The sequence below is a fragment of the Tenrec ecaudatus genome, unplaced genomic scaffold (genome assembly GCF_050624435.1).
Source record: "Tenrec ecaudatus isolate mTenEca1 unplaced genomic scaffold, mTenEca1.hap1 Scaffold_1867, whole genome shotgun sequence".
Lineage (NCBI taxonomy): Eukaryota > Metazoa > Chordata > Mammalia > Afrosoricida > Tenrecidae > Tenrec > Tenrec ecaudatus.
The window spans coordinates 1,120-21,881 of NW_027458141.1; the positions used below are offsets into that span (position 1 = coordinate 1,120).

Consider the following 20,762-nt stretch of genomic DNA (forward strand, 5'->3'; position numbering starts at 1 on the left):
TTCCCCACTTAGATTATTGCTTAATTTATATTAATGTTCAGTTAAAGCTTGAAAATCAAGTCTGTGTGCTCCTTGTACAAGCCTTCCGAGGTCTCTAGAAGAGACATTGCTGACGTGCTAAAATAAATGTTTCCCACGGCTCTCGACTTTTCAGCTACTGACTTGGATCGTTCATTGGAGGGGCAACTGGGAACTCACAGACAATATTTGAGATTAAAGGGTTTTATTTAAGGAAGTTTACAGGTTACATACAATCAAGGTGAAAAATACATAGGACATGGTTGTCCTGTCAGGAGAAGTCACCAAGTTCTCTTCCAGGTGATAACAAAGACCCAGCAAGCATGGCACTCCTGTGTAAGGTTCAGCCCAAAGCACTTAGCTCCAGCTCTGTGCATCAGCAAACCCAGTTAAGTGGCCAAAGGCCCCCCACTCTACAGGCCAGCCGTAGGTCCCAAAGCACCCAGCTTTACTGATCATGACTTTCGCTTTGCCATGACTGTTCTGTGGGACAATTATCATTACCTCTTACCTGGAACATTTTAAATGTGTAATGTAATTATTTTTCCATATGTAATAAATGTACATCCTAGCTGTTAAGTAGAGGAAGAATGAATCTTTGCTATTTCTAACAATTGCATATATTTAGTAATGTGTTTAAGTGCATAAAATCCTTGGTAGGACTTTGGTACACAGGAAGTTGTGAATTTTCGTAGTTTGTTTTTCCTTCATTTCATTATAAATTTAATACATTTCACTGTTAACTAATACCACCTGAAGCATGGGGCACCTCCTGGGAGTCTTGGGCGACAGGGCATTCTGTGTGTCCGCACACTCACCCTTTCCTTATGGGCCCCGCCTGCAGCAGTCTCCGGAGGGTTTCCCTGTGTGCATCAATGCTTCGTGAATGTTAGTAGCAACTCCTGGGTGTGATTTTTCTCATTCCACTTTTTAAAACGTACCAATTCTTTTCCATGTTAGTACAATCAGAATTCTTAAGAACTACTGAAGAAAGGGATATATTTTTTGAAAATTTTCTATTGTTACTTAAAATATGATATCCATATGATCAGTTAAACAGAAACAACAAGAACATAATCTAACTACACACATTAATTTTTTCTAATCACTTTTTAAAATATTACATACTACTAGAGTCTTAGACTTATTTAGAGGGTCTTTAGATGTTTTTAGTCGTATATATTGTTTGCTTTTTAATTAATATCTGTTTGGCTTCACAATTTAGATCGTCAATTCAATGTGGAAGATATACACCTATAAAGTCTTGTTCATAAAGTTAGTCTATGTCTTACAGAGAAATTGATTTGGTCTTTCATTTTACTTATACTCCACCCAGTTCCTTTCGGTCTAATTACAGAGAGTAATTAATTGAATGTCTCCAATATCTATTGTTTGTAAGTACACACAAAAAATAAACTTGTGTTTTAAATTGAAAATTAGATCCAGCATTTAGATTAGATCCAGGTACTATTGCCTCTTAACTTATTTTTCCAATTAACCAAAATAGATTAATTATCTTTGGTGAGGGATGCTGTTTAAAAAATAATAAAATAATCTGGCTGTGATGTTCCCACGGTGTGTCCATTGTCATATATTTATCACATATTTTTCATTGCATGCGTCGAGGCCTCTCTTAAGGAACATAAATTGTTTTGTTCACTAACTTCTATCCAAAGAACCAGGTTAGGCAACAATAAATTGGTTCTTTCATGATGGATTATGTGGAGTCAATTACAGTGTAACAGGGTACCTTCACATGGTTGGCACTCAGAAATGTTTCTCTGATGAAGTTCAGCTTATCATTTAAAATTCAGAATGTCAAGGATGGCCTTTTGACTTTTGACTTTGGGGATAGCAGTTGTTATGACATAATGAATTTTCCTCTTTTCCATCTGACATATTACTCTTGATGAATTCCCATGTATTAATTGTGAGTGTGAGAAATGAACTCTGTGACACGTAAAACAATTATGTGTCGAGGGACCGATTCAGCACTGCTCTTCCCAAATCTCCAGAAAGACGCCCATTTTATGATCAGTCACTCGGCGTCTCCACTGGTTCTCAGTTCTTCAGTCGCTCTCCAGTTATGAAGCTGACACAGTATAGCTTCTTATATCACAAACAAAATATATGACTTTAATACTCATTGCTCGCTTGTTGTGAAGTCTTGCCAATGACACAATGATAAAAGCAAACTAAAACAACAAGACAGGCCCACGTCAGCAAGTCCATTCTGACTCGTCATGACCCTGCATAGGGTTACTGACCCTGTAAACGTGTACAGTTGCTGATTGCCCCACTTTCCTCCCGTGGGACAGTTCTTAGCTTTGAACTTCCAGCTGTTTAGCAATAGCACAATGATTAGTTGAAGGAATCAGGTTATATTTCAAGAAAATAAAATATAATGCTTGAACGCAATGTAAAATCATCTATCATTAACTGGTTAGCCTTTCAGATTAAATAGATACTTTATGTAAACATATAGGCCTTGATTTTTATTACTATAAAAGGCAAACCTTATCAAATGTTTCTCTTTTATAACTCTGACCCACATTTGAACATTAAGTATCGGTGGTGCTTGGCCAATCCATTTGGAAATTTCATTTAAATCAGCAGGACATTAGGTGTGCCCTGTCGGGTGCATTGTGTTTATATGGATTTTAGGGGGATCTTGTCAGTCTTGTTTTATTCTCTTTGCCTGAATCACCTTATGTGTGCCATATTAACCTTATGGAAATATAATAAAATATCTCTCTGAACAGTTATAAAATAAATAAGGAGAAATTGGTGAAATGTGAATACATAAAATCACTAGTGTTTAATATTAAAACAATAGAAATGAATTATTTTAAGATTCAAATCAATATATACTGTAGTATTTAGCCACTTTTAACTCCTAATGCACACATTTTGGGTTTTTTTGGCAAAGTATATTATTAGGAGATCTCTTCTACATTGACAGAAAACTTCTGAGTGCACAGTCTTCTTGGTGAGATAGAAACAATGAATTAGAATCTACTTTGATGTCTGAGTGCTTTTTTTATTGTTGTTTTTGGTAGCTTCCCTAAAAAGCATTAATAAAAATCCCTCTGAAGATGCATGTTTTTCAAATGAACACCAATTTGTATTTTTAAAGCTACTCTTCTATTTTGCAGCTACCTGTGGCAGATTCCATTAACCATTGTGGTAGGAAATAGAAGCCATGTGTCTTCAGAAGCAATTATTTGGGTGTCTAACAAATCAGGTAAGATATATATTCTCCCCTGTGGACAATTGGTTTCAGATAATTGTTCAGCAACTTAACCTCTGGTTTCTGGGGTTATAAAAATGTGCATAAAGACAAACTAGAAAGAGAAGATGGAAGAATGATAATCACCTCTACAAGATAAGAAAGCATAAGAGGATCTCTTCGGTATAATTTCTGACTCATCCACTTTCACCCTGCCTATATAGTTCTTGTTTATTCGTTCCTTTCATGGTGAAGAGAAAACATTTAAATGCTTTTGTAGATCTCATCGTAGCTGTTTTAAACTGTATAATTTCATAATCACACATTTAATTAAAATGTAAGCAGAACTCCCATTAGAGCAGTGTCTCACAAACTGAAACTGAGGCAACAGTTTTAATCCCATTCCACTGTCTTTCTTTGCATTTTCAGACTATCTCTTTTAGAGACCAGAGAAGCAATATCCTTCATGGGATTAGATAATTATAATTATTGGATTTGAAGGGAGAGGATTAGAGTTGTCCTCAAAGTGCACCCTTTGGGGGTCAAACCTCAAGGTGCAGGGAGAAGAGCCAGTTCATTGTCTTTCTACCCACAGACCCAGTGCTATCAAATAGATTCCAACTCCCAGCAGTCCTCGGACACGGGAGCACTGCCCCTTAGGGTGTCCCAGGCTGTACCTGCACACACAGGACACCGGTGTCCTCTTTCACCCCCAGAGGAGCTGTGAGACTGAACCAGGGACGCTTAGTTAGCAGCTGTTGCTCTTTGACCCCAGCACCACCAGGGCTCCTTATTGTCTGTGTAAATGGCGCCAAACAGGAGAGGGGCCTATTTGCAATCACTCACAGAAGAGTACTTGAGTCCCTTCTAAGTCCTTCATGGACAGCAGGGTCCACATGAGGGTTCCTTTTGCTCTGCTTCCCAGCGAGTTGGAGAAAAGGCGATGATCATCTTCTATTAACACTTCAGTGGCACTAAGAAGGTCACATTTTTCTACCTTTTTCCCCTTGCTGCTTTCACCAATGCTGTTAGTGTATTTTAATTCTTTATGCTATAAACATCATTTTGAGCATATATCTTTTGTTTTAAGTAAATAAACAAATGTTTGTTTCATTTCATACATGGCACAGTTAAGTACTCAAAATAGGTGCATGGCTACATATAGGCAAAATGTACTGAATCCAGAATGTAATCTGACTATCAGAAACATAAACACTTGTAATTCCCAGGGGTGAAGGTTACTCATAATTTCGTGTTAATGTAATTTTAATATGAAACTGCATATTATAAAGAGTTACAATTCCATTCACGTTTATTGCATATAAGACATTCACATGTAATGTGGTGGTACGTTGAAATGCTGACTGTAACATTTATTGGTTTCTTCTCCTTTAAAATAACTCATTACAATTTGTTCTTTTAATTGCTTTGAGTTAGCGTTTATTTCGTGATTCTGAATTCACACTTACTATCTTATTTTCCTTTATAATTCTCTTTTATCCCCATGAAGCACCTTTACTTGAATACATAATATGTTATTACATGGTGAATGAAACTAGGGAGTTGTAATTGTCCAACGATTTGAATTATGCCATCCCTCCATACATTTCTTAGAAACATGAGACATAATAATCTTCAGAAATAAACTACGACATATCCCTTTGAAATGTAGAGTGGAAATGAGAAAGTTAAAGAAATGTAGAAGTACTTACTGATTATATATTTGAATCAGCCTAAACACTCAGCTTAGAAGGTGAGGGCTATAGGGAGTCTGTTCTTACTGGAAACCTGCTGGAGAAGGTATTTCCTCTTTATCCTTTACTTTCTCCTTTTTGGGAAGACCATAAGCCTTCCCTTGACCAATACAGGTTGTACTTGAGAGATTGCTTCATCTTGAGTTATTAATCAGGATAATGACAGTCCATTCTTTCAACATGTTTGCCTTAAATATCACCAATGTTAATATGAAGAACTGCTATGAACAACTGCACAGGTATACGCTTTAAAACTCTAGGGGATGCTATTTATGAAGGGGGTATTGTGAGTGGCACATCCCCACCCCACAGTCAGGCACTGCACACATATCAGAGTGTAAGGTGTCCTTTTGTTTCAATCCCAGCAGTGTTCTCTATTTGACACGAACATGGTAACACTTAATACTTAAGGTTGCTCAATACCGTCAAGTGTTTACTCAATAGCAAGTAAGTTTTCCACATGTCACTTGAAGGCCTTATAAATGCTTTATAAATGCACAAATTGGGGTGACCGATTCCCAGTGAAGCTAAAAATAAAAGTCATCTTTCTAGTTTGCCTTTTTCAGTGTCATTTTACCTATGCACCGTCTTCTCTTGAAGTCCTGAACTTCGATGAGGCCTAGTAAAAACCTGACACCACACTATAATTAGATAAAAAGAAAAGATTGGTTAACCTCAACTTCTTTTATATGTTATCTCCTATTTTATTCAAAACAAACAACTAATGTACATGAAAAGTATCTGCATTAAGCCAGGGAGAAAAACGCATTGGTCAATTGTTATAAACACATGTAAAAAAATGCCAAATTTTAATGACAACAACCAGATCAATGTTTTGTAATTTTTCATGGTCAGTAAAGATTTTATTTCACATATATTCACACAAGGCCATAGTTAATTATAAAGTTTAAATTTGATTATCATCATCATATTTTCTTGAGAGTTAAATTTTTGAAGCCCTTTGGATAAATATATAATTATTTCTAAAGATGACATAAAACGCTACCTAAAGTATTAAGTCAATTTTTAAGTTATTAGAAACAGCCAAAATTTTTTCTCTCTTTCATTTTCAATGAGAAAATACCAACAATCTAGGCATTATAAATGTAATAGCTTGCATATTTACTGGATATTTGCTTACCCAAGAGTGGCAGGCAATACATTCAGTTACATTTTAGGAAAGAACACAGTCAGAATAGAGTAGACACTGGCTCTGAAAGGTCAGTAAACACTAAACTAGTGCTGAAGTGCTCTCACCTTTGCCTTCAGCATTGGCTTACTTGAGACTCAGAAGCCCTTAGAAGCAATATGATTTTAATCCCCATCTTCTAAATGAGTTTATTACAATTTGATGGTAACTTGGATCAAGTCCGTTGGCAAATTAGGTAAAGAGCTAGGTCTAGGGCTGTGATTTTCTTCTGTTATTTTTAATACTTCTCTCATGAGCACACCCTTATTTACCGTGGATAAAATTGTAAAGTTTTGTTAGGCTGTCTGGGCGATCTCTTAGTTATGTAACACTTTGTCATTGGGTGTATGCCAGTGACTCTTAAAGAGCTACAGAACATTATCTCATTTAATTCTCTTACAAGTTTAGGGAGGAAGTCCACCTAAGTTATCACAGAGTTTATTGTGTATTTCCAGTTTTGTTATCCTGGTTGACATTTCTTCTCATCTGCAGCCAGCCAAGTTTGTAAAGAATATATCACCTTCTTCTTTTGGTCCTGGGGTGTGTGTGTTAGGTGTGTGTGTTGGGTGTGTGTGTTGGGTGTGTGTGTTGGGTGTGTGTTGGGTGTGTGGTGGTGGTAAATGAATGATAAGAACTAAAATATTTTAAAGTATTAACTGCTCTGTGTTTTGATATGGCCTCAGACTTGTGTCATTTTGGGAACATTCCAAATAGAAATTTTAATTATTATTACCGACCCTCAAAATATAGCTTCCATAATTTTTTATGGTTCTCATCATGCACTGTACATCACGAGGCCATGGAAAAAGAACACTTTAAAATTCATTGCTTGCCATTAGTTAATTTGAAGAATATTTTAGGGATATAATTAACTAGAACTGAAAAGGTATTTAAGAATGTATTACTATATCTTGCCAGGGATTATTTCTCTACAGATTTCACTTATACCAGAGACATAAAATTATTCACGAACAGTAATAACCTTCAGGTTTTAGTTATCAGTTTAATTATGGCAAACTTAAAAGCAGGAGATGGTTGCCTTTTATTTCCTTTCCTTCTTTTTTACTGACCAGACTACATAAAAGGGGTAAGAATTGCTTTTATCATTTATACATACATATTATTTTAATTTGAGTATAGATTTAAATTTTTGAATAAAATTGATTTAAAAACAAGAGCCAAATATATCACATGAGATTTATATAAAAGATGAGCATGAAATAACTTTTAAATTATATTTAATAATTATAAATCATGACAATTTGAAACCTGTAAAACCCTAAATTATATGATCAGATATGAGGCTTGAATTTTAAATATTATCACCTATAAAGTGACTACTTAAGGAGTGGGGAGATCCAATTTATTCTGTGAATTCAGACATGATTTTAATATTTTATAAGGAATAGATCATTGTGAACTTACAGATGCATGAAAATAAAGTCAAAGTTGATCAACAGAAACAGTATCCTTAATGTTTCAATTTTATTTTTTATACTTGCCACATTTTCTTGTTAACTATATCTCTTGTCATCATTGCATCCATAAAATGGGGATGATATTCTAAAGCTTCTTTATAGCAATTGTGTGGATAAACATTGAAGTTTTGAAGAAAAGGAGATTATAAAGTCTCATAGGTAGAGAAAATCATTCATACTCTAAAATAGAACTTGATAGACTTTTCCTTCTGCATACCACTATTAAACTAGAGATCAATTGTCAGCCTAAGAGAATGTATACCATTTCTTTTCCATTGAATTGTAGCATTGAAAGGGACCTTATAGGCCATTGTTTGTCCATCAGGTTATAGGTAAAGTGGTTTTAAAAAAGGAATATGCTATCGAAGTTTAAACATTTATGTATATAGATGTATAGTCGGGCATGACTTTCTTGCCCCTATTCTAGTTTATTTTAACTGTCATATTTCTCCTTTCAAATTAAAAAGAGAGAAGGAATGTGAAAATGTGTATTTTATGATAGTAAAAGCACTATACCACGTTGTGTCAGGAGCATAGACCAGACTAGAAAGAAGCCTAGATGGTGGAAGACCTGAGATGGACTATTTTCAGCTGTGTTGGACAATTGAATTACAACTGTCTGAGCCTCGTTTGCACGGGTACTACATATAAATGTGGCCAAAGTACAGTGCTTTGAAACATTAAATATTAGATTTTTTTCAATAGTTTGGGATTATATTTTAGTGGACTGTAATAGGTGCCTCTTCATCTTGCTGGCATGTTTGGACTAAATCTTCCACTTCATTCCAGTTTTGAGCAATTAATGACCACTTTTGTCCACGATACCTTTTGTGGTAGTAGAATTATTTTCTGATGGACTCTATGTAAAGAGATTCCATTCAAAAACTATATGTTTGAATGCGTCCTTGGGGAAATAATAGGAAAACCTGATTTGGAGTCTGAGATGTAAAAACATTGACAATGGACTGAAGCTGACTCCAATGGGCTGCACATGGTCTCTGTGATACATTTTCTGGTGTGAGCTATCATGGAAATGATTTATTTTTCCCTTGGGCATGAGACACTGTTTTAGCATAAGCTCTGCTGAATCCTGGAGGCTTTGTAGATAGAGAACATGAACACATGCTATAGTAAACGGTGGCATAGCAAGCTAAGCATTTGGACTGCAAGCTGGTTCAAACTAGCCAGCTGTTCCTTCAGAGAAAGATGAGGCTAGCTGACCTCATAACCAGGAGCAGCAGTTCCGTTCTTCCCGATAGGGTCACTGTGAGTTAGAACTGACTCCATGGCAGTGGTTTTATACATGTATACGTGTACACTTACATATATTTCCTTACATTTATGCACAAAGATTAAAAATATTTTATTTAAAGAGTATGCAGGTTCTAGGACACACAAGGTCTGAAAGCATCCACAATGAAGTACAAAATCATTGGAATTGTGACCTATGGTTTGTAAATAAATAAGGAAACAATTGAAAATGAATAGCATTCTCCATATGTACCATATTTGAAGGAGTTAAATGTGTAAGAAGTTATAAGATTGTTTTTACCAGCTCGCTTTCTTTAATTGAATTACCTGGCTAATATAATCAAGTTACTATTTTCCAAGGTGATTCCAATAAGCAGAATTTATTATCTTTGTTTTTAATTATGTGTAGAAATATTAGAGTCTTAAGTAAATGCAGTTTCTTTTTCCGGCGTTATTGATGATGCTGCATCATCTGTTATTTATAGTATTTCCAAGAAAGCACAAGGAAGAGGCAAGGAACACCCATGACTCTGAAATAAATGAGCTCGATTGTTTTAATAACTTTCTTACTGAACGCGTTAAGAGAATGTAGTTCTCAAAACTTTTCCCTTCATTCTAATCATACTATATGCATATATAGTCTATGTCACACAGACACAAGTAAATGTTAGGTCACATGTATGTTGAAAAAACTACTATGTGTAGGGGATAGGGATTTTATCAGGAATAGAGGCTAGTTATAACCTACTAAACATTTACTAGTATATCCTAGATGCAAATGATTACGTGAAAGATTAGCTTTTAATTGAGCAATAATAATTATTAGTAACTTTACACTTGGTATTAAGAAAATATGCTTTATATATCATTAACATCTAAATCTATTTCATCCTGAAAAACATGCTGTTTGTAGAGCACCACAGGATCACTTCTCTGGGCAAAGGAAGCTGGTTGTTGGGGAACATCAATCAAACCAGATACTTTAGGGTCAACTATGACCTAAGGAATTGGAGATTATTAATCGAACAGTTAATAAGGAACCATGAGGTAAATTCTGGATTTTCTCTTTAAGATCCGTTTTCAGATGTGAACCCTGGATTTTAATTCTAAATTTCTAACCAGGACAATATTTTTCTGGTTGGCCTCATAGGTTCTCTCAGTCAGTAACCGAGCAGGTTTGATCGACGATGCCTTCAGCCTAGCCAGGTAGGTGTGTTTTCCTATGCAACTACCCAATCAAGACTCACACTAGTGAGACTTTCTCTATTAAACTCAATCGCGTGTATGTTTTGAGTAATCTTTTGAAATAATTTGTTTCATGTGCTCTGGGGGTGGGATATGAATTATAATCATATAATCTTGATCAATAGTTAGCCATAGGGTGTTTCTGAGTCAGAAGAAGCTTGATCAATTTCTACTGAAAATTCGATTGACCACTCTGGAGATTAATAATTGCTTCACCATTTCACTAATTAACTCTACAAAATGGCCATTGCACCATATTTAATGTTTGATAGACTACACTTTTCAGTGTTAGCAGTTTTTTTCTCTTACATAGATTAGTATATCTTTTTAAAATGTGGTGCATTATGAAAAGCTATTGCTTTCAGAAACAGGTAGTTCCAAATTTTGATTAAAAATGCAGATTAAACATCTCAAGAAAAGAGTCATAACAATCTTATAGTAGCATTTTCATTGATATTTTTCATAATTTGTTATACTATTAAAGTAAATTATGCTTTGCATAATTAAATAAAATTATTTAAATTAAATAATTTGAAAATAAACCCAAGTGATTTATTCAGTTTGGAGACGAACTAGTAAAACAGCTCAGTTCTGAATTGTTTGTACTGCTTCACATGCAAATTTTAATTTACTAATTTGATTTTACAAGCTACAGATTAGGACACAGTGGTTCTCTTAACTTAAGTGTTTGTCATTATTCGTTATGTTAATTCTCCTATGATACTGTGAAAACCACCTAGAGATGTCTCGTGCATTAGGCACTGTCTCATAACGGGGCATTAAACTGCTTTCACAGTGTGCACATCCCATCACATAGCAACTTTCTTCTGCATGTTAAAAAGCATATAGTTCCCTAGAGCTTTGTATTTAATCAAAACCAATGAGTCTAAATATCGATCCCAGATAATTACTTTGATAGAGGCAAAATCAAAGCTTGGAATCAGGTTTCAGAAAACAGCACTCATTAAATAAATAATAATATATATAAGGAAAACCTCATTTAAAAAAAGGTAAAGGACTTTCAGTGGTTCTTTTAAAAGAAATTTATATCTGGCCTTTGCTGTTTCCTTGTTAAAGAAGCCAAGAACCAGTATCAATATTTTCTGTTACTTGATGTCAGTGCCTCATTTTGGGTGGAACTTCAGGTTCAAAAATAGCTGCTCACAGAATGCTAAGACTAAGGATCATTTAGCAGCAATAAAATGTCTAATACAGTTGTATTTATTCAAAACAGTTGTTTAATTAGAAGCATTTTTTGCTTACAACCAGGTAATTAAGAATTATTCCATATTACAACATCAACTTATTGGGCAAACATTTAGAAATAATAGAGATTGAGAGGATCTCCTTAGATACCGATGTGTGAAAATAATGATTAAGAGGTATTTTTTGCTTGAAAGTATGATGTAAAGACTTTAAAGTATGTTTTAGATACAGTGGAAAGATTAAGTCGACATAGAAGTTCCAAAAAATCCAGAAAGTCAATGAGCATACACTTACTCCAATATTTCACCCAGAGAAAATCAAGACAAGCAAGTAGTGCAATAGATTACCACAGAAAGTTAAAGTAGCTAGAAGAAAACTTATATCATGAACTAACAATTACCTGAAACTTAAAAGGCACCAGACACAAATCTGTGTACAGTTATTCATTTAATGAATAATTGATAAAGCCTTATGAAATATGTAGGATTGGTTGTTGCTGCTGTCGGTGCCCTTATGTCTGTTCTGACGTACAGTTACCCCATGTAAAACAGGACACAACATGCCAGTCCCGTGCCGCGCTCCCCCTCTGTTCTTATGTCCAATCCTATTGTTGCACCACAGCGTCAAGACGTCTTTGTCTCTGCTCCTCTGCTTTACCAAGTGTGCTATTCCTTTCTAGGGGCGGGTCTCCATCATGCCCATAGTAAATGAGATGAAGTTCAAGCAGCATTATGGCTGCCCATCTTCTGAGACAGATTGGTTTATTCACTTCACATGCATTGTATTCTCAATATTTTCTTGCCAGCACCATGATTCAAATGTGTTGACTCTTCTTCAGTCTTCCTTATTCAGTGTCCAACTTATCATGGTCACATGCGTGTGAGGTAATTGAAAAGACCATGGCACCTTAGTCCTCAAAGTAACATCCTTGCCTTTCAAAAGTTTGTTTTTTATATGTCGAATGATCCTGTTACTGTTTTATAAATAAGGAAGCTGAGGATCAGAGAAGTCGTTGAACCTGACCACGTAACGCTGCTAGCAATTAACAGGGCACGTGTGTACATCCAACTTGTAGGACGGTCGAACCCATACTGTTAAAAAGGACAAGAGTCTACACTTCAACAGCAATGCCATTTATTTTAATAAAAGGGAAGTTTACTTTAGAAAACTGAAGGACTTTAAAAAGACATTTCTATAAAGAGGGGGAACCCCCGCCCCCCAAATGGAGAAAAAAGCCCCACTGGGCATAACTTTCACACTATGCATTTTTCTTGGTAGGTGAGTAACTTGCTCTTAGCGCACCCAGTGGCGTCACCTGGGAAAGTTCTTTCTGGTCTCAGTGAAATTTTTTTTTTTTTTGTAGAAGTAATATCACTGGAAATCAGTTTTTCTTTTGGCCAATTTAAGAGACCAGGATGCAGTTGTGAAATTTTATTTCCTGCCTGGAAAATATGCTTCAGAAACTCAAGTGTATGAATGCTTTTCTTATTTCAAGAAAGGTAAAATGCCGATTGATGATAAAACTCATTCTAGACATCCGTCGACATCTCAAAAAGACAAAAATGTTGACTCATAATCCACTTGGAGTTCCTTCCACCAGGTCAGATTATTAATCAAGCTTTCTATTTAGAGGTTCTGAAATGATAGAGTAACTGTGCCACAAAAAAGACCTTATTTGTGGCAGATGGGACTCTGGTTCTGCCACCACAACAATGCACCTGCTCAGGTAGCCATCTCAGTGTGCCAATTTGGGGTGAAAAAACAGCATGCCCCTCTGGCCCCATGCATCTTAACTCACCTGACCTCACTCTGTGCACCTTCTTTTTATGTCCGTGAATCCAGAGGGACATGAAAGGACAGCAATTTGATGACACAGAAGGTGAAGAAAATAATGAGGGAGGTACTGTCAGCCATCCGAACAGATGACTTTTAATGTTTCCAAGAATAGAATCACAAATATGACAAATGTGTTAAGGGTAATGGAGAGTACTTTGAAGGTGATAAAGGTTGTTTTATTTAAAAATTTTAAATTTATAGTTTTGAAAAATAAATTCCATTTATTTTTTCCCTTTAGTGGGTACCTTCTCGTATTCTGAAAGTTTTAGAATGCTTATGAGAAAACAAGTAGTGATATTTTAAAGACAGAGAGCAAAAGAAAATGGAAAATATGTGAATATTTTTCACTCATTCACATTAACATGTTAATTTTAAATGTAATATTTAAAATATTTATAACCTTTGTCTGTCTGTTAGAATATTATTAGAAATATATCCCCTAATTTATATTCCTTGTTGACTGAGTCAGAACATTGCTTTCCATTTTAATTTTGGAAGTCTTAAACACTTGAAACAAACCATTTTATTCTCATTTATTAAAATTCACCAGGGAATATGCAAATGTTATTAGAGCAATAATTATGAATTTTTAAAATGATCATGAGATACCTTCATTTTAACATATGTAGTTGTAAACAAAGCCACATGGATGTAACACCCAAGAATCAAATCTCCTCAATGTGTGGAAAGGCAGATAGGGAAGCTCCGTATCCTTATCCAGAATTAGAACAAGGCAAACTATGGAACAGACCATCAATTGCTATTGTGCAAGTTCAAATTGAAACTGAAAAAGATGAGAACAAGTCTAGTAGGATAAAAATATAAGAGTATTCAGGTGAGTATATCCCACCTGAATTTAGAGAATATCTCAATAATAGCCTTGCAGCATTGCCTGATCATTAATGATAAAAGACTAGATGATTCTGGGATGACATCATGAGCATCATAGATGAAGGGAGCAAAAGGTCATTAAAAAGACAGGAAAGATAGAAGACATCAAAGTAGATGTCAGAAGGGACTCTGAACCTTGCTATTTATTGATCATAGAGCAACTAAAGCAAATGGAAAAATTAAAGACAAAGTAAAAGCTGACTTGAAAGTTTTATAGGCTCGCTCAAGAAGACAAGTGAAGCATTATGATGAATATGCATGAACATTCAGTTAGAAATCCTACACAGAACAACATGCAGCATTTTTCAAAATGAAATAAATAAGGAAAAAACTCAAGCCTTGAGCGAAAATACCAAAGGATTCTATGGAAAATATGCTTAATAATGCAGGAAGTATTAAAATAAGAATGAAAGAATCATAGTTACTGTACCCAAAAATTTGGTCACATTCAACCATTTTAGAGGTAGCATCTTAATCAAGAACCTATAGTATAACAGGAAGAAGCCCAAGCTTCACTGAAAATATTGAAGAAAAAAAAAGATTCAGGAACGGACAGAATAGCAATTGAGATATTTCAATAACTAGCCATAAGCTGGAAACACTCCCTCATCCATGTCAAGTATTATAGGAAACAGCTACCCCATCAACCAACTGGAAGAAATTCATGTATTTGCTCATTCCAAAGAAAAGTGGCCTAATATGTTGTGTAAATTATTAAAACAAAATCATAATATCACATGAAAGTAAATTTTTGCTGATAATAAGTTTAAAATAGTTATAACAATACATAGAGAAAAGACAGAAATTCAAGCTGGATTGAGAAGAGGATGTGAGATGAACTATATGATTGTAGATATCAGATGGATGCGTTTTGTTGACAATGCACAGGCATTTGATTGTGTATCCCAAAACAACCTATGGATTACTCTACGAAGAATACTTAATAGCTCTCATGCAGAGCCTATAGAAAGACCCAGAAGCAGTCACTGGGCAATCAAGGGGATGCTGAGAAAAATGATCCCAGAAGCCAGACTGCAAGAAGAACGCACCATCATGATTGTAAAAAGGCTCATAAACAACTTTCCATATGCAGATGGCACACCTTGCTTGCCAGCAGTCAAGAGGACCTGAAGCATTTACTGATTAAGATAAAAGGCTACAGCATTCAGCATGGATTGTACTTCTCCCTAAGGAAAAAATAAATCCTCACAATTCTGCCTAATGAAAAATAAATACAACTGAACTAATAGGGACATCATGATAAATGGAAGGCGGTGGTGGGGAGAATTGAAATTGTGAATCATTTTGTTTTATTTGATACCACAATTACACTCATGCAAAGAAGCAATCGAGACATCAATTAAATCTGTAAAAGGATTATTTAATATGTTAAAGAGCAAAGATGTCACTTGCAGGATTAAAGTGTGCCTTATCAAAGTCATGATATTTTCAATCTCTTCATGTGCATGAGAAAGATGGACACAGACTGGAGAATAATGAGTCATTTGAATATGGTATTGACAAAGAATATTGTATTTACCTGGGTTGCCAGAAAAAGTGACCAGACTGTCTTTGAAACAGTACAGACCAAATGCTTCTTCAAGGTAAGGCTGGTGAGACTTACGTCAAGTACTTTGAACGTGTCATCAGGAGGGGCTAGTCCACAGTTGAGAGTGAGTGAAAAAGAAAAAGGTACTCATGTGCAGAGTGAAATTACTCCATCAATATTTCAAGGCTGGTACCATTGGAAAGCAGATAGCCAGGCCTTCTTCTCAGAAAGTTCCGGATAAATTTGATCCACCAACCTTTGGGTTAGTAGCTGAACGCTTCCTATTTGCACCACTTGGGTACTTACTCTTCTACAGGTGGGAACTCCAACTGTGAAAATGAACCCAAGTTCCTGTCTGGCATCAGAGGAGCTGCTAGAACATTTCACAGTTGCCCACCGCTGAGATTATCTGGGAGAATTACTGACCTTCAATCCAAAGTAGCTAGTGCTTTGGCAGGAACAAAATGTCTCCTCCGAGGAGCCCTGGTGGCATAGTAATCACTCATCAGCCTGCTAATGGTAAAGCCAGCAGCCAAAAATCACCATCTGCTCCTGGAGTGAAAGCTAGGACTTAATACTCCCAAGAAGAATTAAAGCAGTGGTTCTCAACCTGTGGGTCGCAACTCCTGTGGGGGTGGAACGGCCCTTTCACAGAGGTCTCCTGATTCAAAACAGTAGCAAAATGACAGTGATGAAGTGGCAATGAAAATAATTCTATGAGAGGACCTGATGCAAAGGGCTTAAGTGGAGAGCAAATGCTTTGAGAATGATTGGGGCAGGGAATGTATGAATGTGCTTTATACAATTGATGTATGTATACGTATGGATTGTGATAAGAGTTGTATGAGTCCCTAATAAAATGTAAAAAAAGAAAAAAAGAAAGATCAATAAATAAAACTGAGAAAAATTTTAAAAAGAGTTGTATGAGCCCCTAATAAAATGTTGTTTTTTTTTTTTTTAAAGAAAAGAAAAGAATTCTGTGGTTGGGGGGTCACTCCCCCATGAGGAACTGTGTGACAGGATCACAGCATTAGGAAGGTGGAGCACCACTGTGTTTGAGTCTCAGAAACCTCCAGGCACGGTTCCATCTTGTCCTATAGGGTTGCTCTGAGTCGCCATCAACTCGATGGCAGTGAGTTTGGTGTGGGGTTTCATTGCCAAAATGGTTGCAATGATCCCACACAGGAAAGGTTGTAAGAGTGCGCAGTGTTTCTTTCTGTTGTGCTTGTCACTACGAGTTGGAATTAACTCTGAGGCACTAACCACAAGAAATCCAAACTCAGATTTAATTGGGGAAATGTTTTGCATTTACTTGGACTTGCAGGACATACATATTTTAGTATATGCTAGTAAATTCTCTAATTATGTTATTTAATCTATTGTCAACCTTTGGAGTCTGACTACATCCTGCTCCATTAAGCATGTTCAAAGAGACTGAGTAGAAGATAGCAAATATTCATGAAATTCTCGAAGGATCTCATTCATACTTCTCAGTAAAAGCACTTCATGAACTGGTCACTATCAAAATTGTATAGCTGAGAAATCAAGGTTAAAAGTCACTCAGCTCAGCAAAAATTGGGCAGCTCTTAAGTTAGGGATGGGGGATAACCTCAAACAATTGAGCAGCAGTTGTTCTGACCCCAAATCATAGGAATTTTGCCCAGTATTTGAAAATTCTTAAATCCCCGTTTGCTTAGTCAATTGAAGATATAAGTATTCATTTAAAAAATGGTTCTACTTAAAAAAAAAGCCTTGTCTACCCTCCCCAGCAAGAATAGGTATTTTTTTAGCAAGTCCAGTGTGTGTTTGTGTGTGTGTGTGTGTGTGTGTGTGTGTGAGAGAGAGAGAGAGAGAGAGAGAGAGAGAGAGAGAGAGAGAGAGAGAGAGAGAGAGAGAGAGAGACAGATTTGCCAATTGGAAATCCTAGGGGGTAATTCTGTATTGTTCTATATACTTCGTGTGAACTGGCAACATGCTTGGTAGAGGAGCACTGATGACATAGTGCTTACCTGTTGGTCTGAAATCTGAAAGGTCAGCAGTTTGAAATCACCAACTTCTACACAGGATTGAAAGATGAGGCTTTCAATTCCTGTCAAGAGTTACAGTCTCAGTGCTGTCCTCTGAAGTGCATTCTTCTAGCGAAGGGGTGGGGGTGTCCACATAGTTGGGTTTGGGGCTGACCCCGCACACCTGTCTATCGGTTCCCTGGTACATGCCGGTATGTTGTAGTCACATCTTGGCACATGGGGTTGAAGACTGGTCTCTCTCCTACAGCCTGGGGAGAGGGGCACATCTGATTAGAGCACACAGGAGAAAGGAAAAGGGATGGAGAGGGAGGGGAACTCATCATGGCCCAGCAAGCCCCAAGGACGATATTTCTGCACAGATCAGACAATGCACAGAGAGGACCATAGGGCTGGCCCCACTATGAGGCACAAAGTCCCTCACTGAGCCATAGCGCTAAGGGGGACAACACTGCAGACACAGTGCATGTGCCAGTCTGACCCCATCACCCTGGAGGGAAACACCGAAGGCATGCAACAGAGTAGCAAGGGGAACAAAGTGGTGAAATCTCCAGTGAATACAAAAAATAGACTTTGGAGACAGAATGTGAGACCCCATCACACTTGACTAGAAAGCACTCTTAAAGGCTAGCAAAGAGACCTTGAACTATTTAGAGGCTTTTCCACTTTTATCAGTGGCTTTCTTTTTGGTTTTGGTTATTTTATTGTTTTGTTGATTTTGACTTCCTTTGTTGTCTCTTTTGGCTTTGCCTGGTTTTTGTGCTTATTAATGTCTCTGCATGTCTTCTATCTAAATAAGATAGGTGGGATAAACAATTCGGAGAAGATAAGAATGGACTGATGATTCTGGAGGGATACTGGAGAAAGGGAGGTGGGAGAAAGGAAGGGGATGAGATACCAACCCAGGGATAAGAGAACAAGAAGTGAACTAAAATCAATGGAGAGAAAGACTTCAGATGCCTAGTGGGCCCTAACCAAGGGCAATGTAGCAGCAAGGATTACTAAACCCAAATGAAGGCCTAACATGAACATGATGGTGGGACAAGAGGAACGTAAAAGGAAATAGAGGAAAGAACCAGGAGGCGCAAAGAACATTTATAGATGTCTAAATACAGGCATGTACATATGTAAATATATAATGAGAGGGGAATAGATCTATGTACATATATCTATATGTTAAGAATTAAGGTTGTAGATGGACATCGGGCCTCGACTCAAGTACTCCCTCAATACAGGAACATTTTTTTTCTAATAATCTGGCATTCTGTGATGCTCACCTTCCCAACAAAATCACTGAAGACAAAATGAGTGCATAAGCAAATGTGGTGAAGAAAGCTGATGGTGCCCGGGTATCAAATGATATACCATCTGGGGTCTTAAAAGCTTGAAGATAAACAAGTGGTCATATAGTTGAGAAGCCACAAAGCCCACATGGAAGAAACACACCAGCCTGTGCGATCATGATGTGTCAAAAGGATCAGGTATTAGGCATCTAAGACCCAGAACAAAATTATACTCAATGTGAATGGGAGTGGGGGGTTGGGGGGAGAAGTAGAGACCCAAAGCCTGTAGGTAGACAATTGGACATCCTCTCACAGAAGGGTCACAAGGAAGAGATGAGCCAGTGCAGTAGAGCACCATTGAAACACACAACTTTCCTCTAATTCTTTAATGCTTCCTTCCCCCACACTATCATGACCTCAATTCTACCTTACAAATCGGATTAGACCAAAACATGCACAGTGCTACATATAAGAGCCTGCAACACAGGGAATCCATAAACCCCTCTGGGCCAACAATGAGAATAGAGATACCAGGAGGATAAGGGGAAGGTGAGGGGAGAAAGGAGAAATCGATCACAAGGATCAACATAAACCCCCTCCCATGGGGACAAACAACAGAAAACTGGGTGAGGGGCAACAGAGGAAGATTTAAGATATGAAAATAATAATATATAACTCATCAAGAGTTCAGGAGGGTGGTGGGTAGGGGGGGAGGGAGAAAAATGAGGAGCTGATATGAAGGGCTCAAGTAGAAAGAAAATGCTTTGAAAATGAGGATGGCAGCATCTGTGCAAATGGGCTCGACACAATAGATGATTGTATGGATTGTGATCAGAGATGTAAGAGCCCCCAATAAAAGTAATTAAAAAAAAGTTACAGTCTTTGAAACTCAAAGGGACCGTTCTACGCTGCCCTATAGACTCGCTGTGGGTCTGCATTGACTGGGTTGCAGTGGGTTAGAGTGAGTTAGATGAGTGTAGCCTTATCCTGAGGATAGTGCATTATCTCATCCTTATACTACTGCTTGCTACTCCAATCCATAGTGCAATGTTGTATTTGTGTGTGTTGTTGAATTAATCAGTCATTGATTGTTGAAAGGATCGACTTCTATGCAACTCTTTTCAGTAAACTGCTCTAGGTATTCTTATTTATGGCTATATTAAAATATATAAGTAACCACTGAACGCTTTCTAATTGTCAAGACTAAAACAAAACATAAATATAGTATGAAAACCTTCTTTTGCTCTTGCTCCATACTCATTTAACCCTCCTCAGATGTGAAAGTACTAATACTATATGCTCATTCATTCTTTGTATTTTCACAGGGTTTAATATTTACATATGAAAGCATTCGTTCTCTACTCTCATTTGTAAAAATATGTCTGGAGAGTTTGATTCTAATTTTTCAGTACTATAATCATGACTGCAGTGAATATTTTGAACAATCTTTTATTATAAAAATGACTTATTAATTTGTTATTGTAAGTGGAATATTTGATACAAAATGTATAAACACTTTGATACATTCCAAGAGATTCTACCAGTGTAAAGGTTCATCAACCACGCACCTAAAAATTCCAATTCCCTCACAACTCAAAGCGAATACAATAGGTAGTATAAATACTTTTAAGTTTTTAACGTTTAGCAAATGTGATTATGCATCCTTCCAAATGTATTTGTGAATTTTGATTTTTATTCTGTGAAGTGTTTTCTGATTAATGAAGGATTAAAGCATAATAGAAAATCAACAAAGGGTTTTTTCTTTTATCCTACTTTATTTTCATTGTTGTGGGTATCTGGGATGTTAAT

General features: G+C 36.6%; 1 long non-coding RNA gene across 2 annotated transcripts in view; it reads left to right on the forward strand.

Annotated features, from left to right (window-relative positions):
* Nucleotides 1–3,169: 3,169 nt before the first annotated feature.
* Nucleotides 3,170–20,762, forward strand: part of LOC142436259 (uncharacterized) — an 89,062-nt gene continuing 71,469 nt past the window's right edge. For both annotated transcript variants that reach the window (XR_012781824.1, XR_012781825.1), the window contains exons 1-3: nt 3,170–3,262; nt 9,833–9,966; nt 10,070–10,125. This is a non-coding gene — a long non-coding RNA (uncharacterized LOC142436259). The remainder of the gene's footprint in view (nt 3,263–9,832; nt 9,967–10,069; nt 10,126–20,762) is intronic.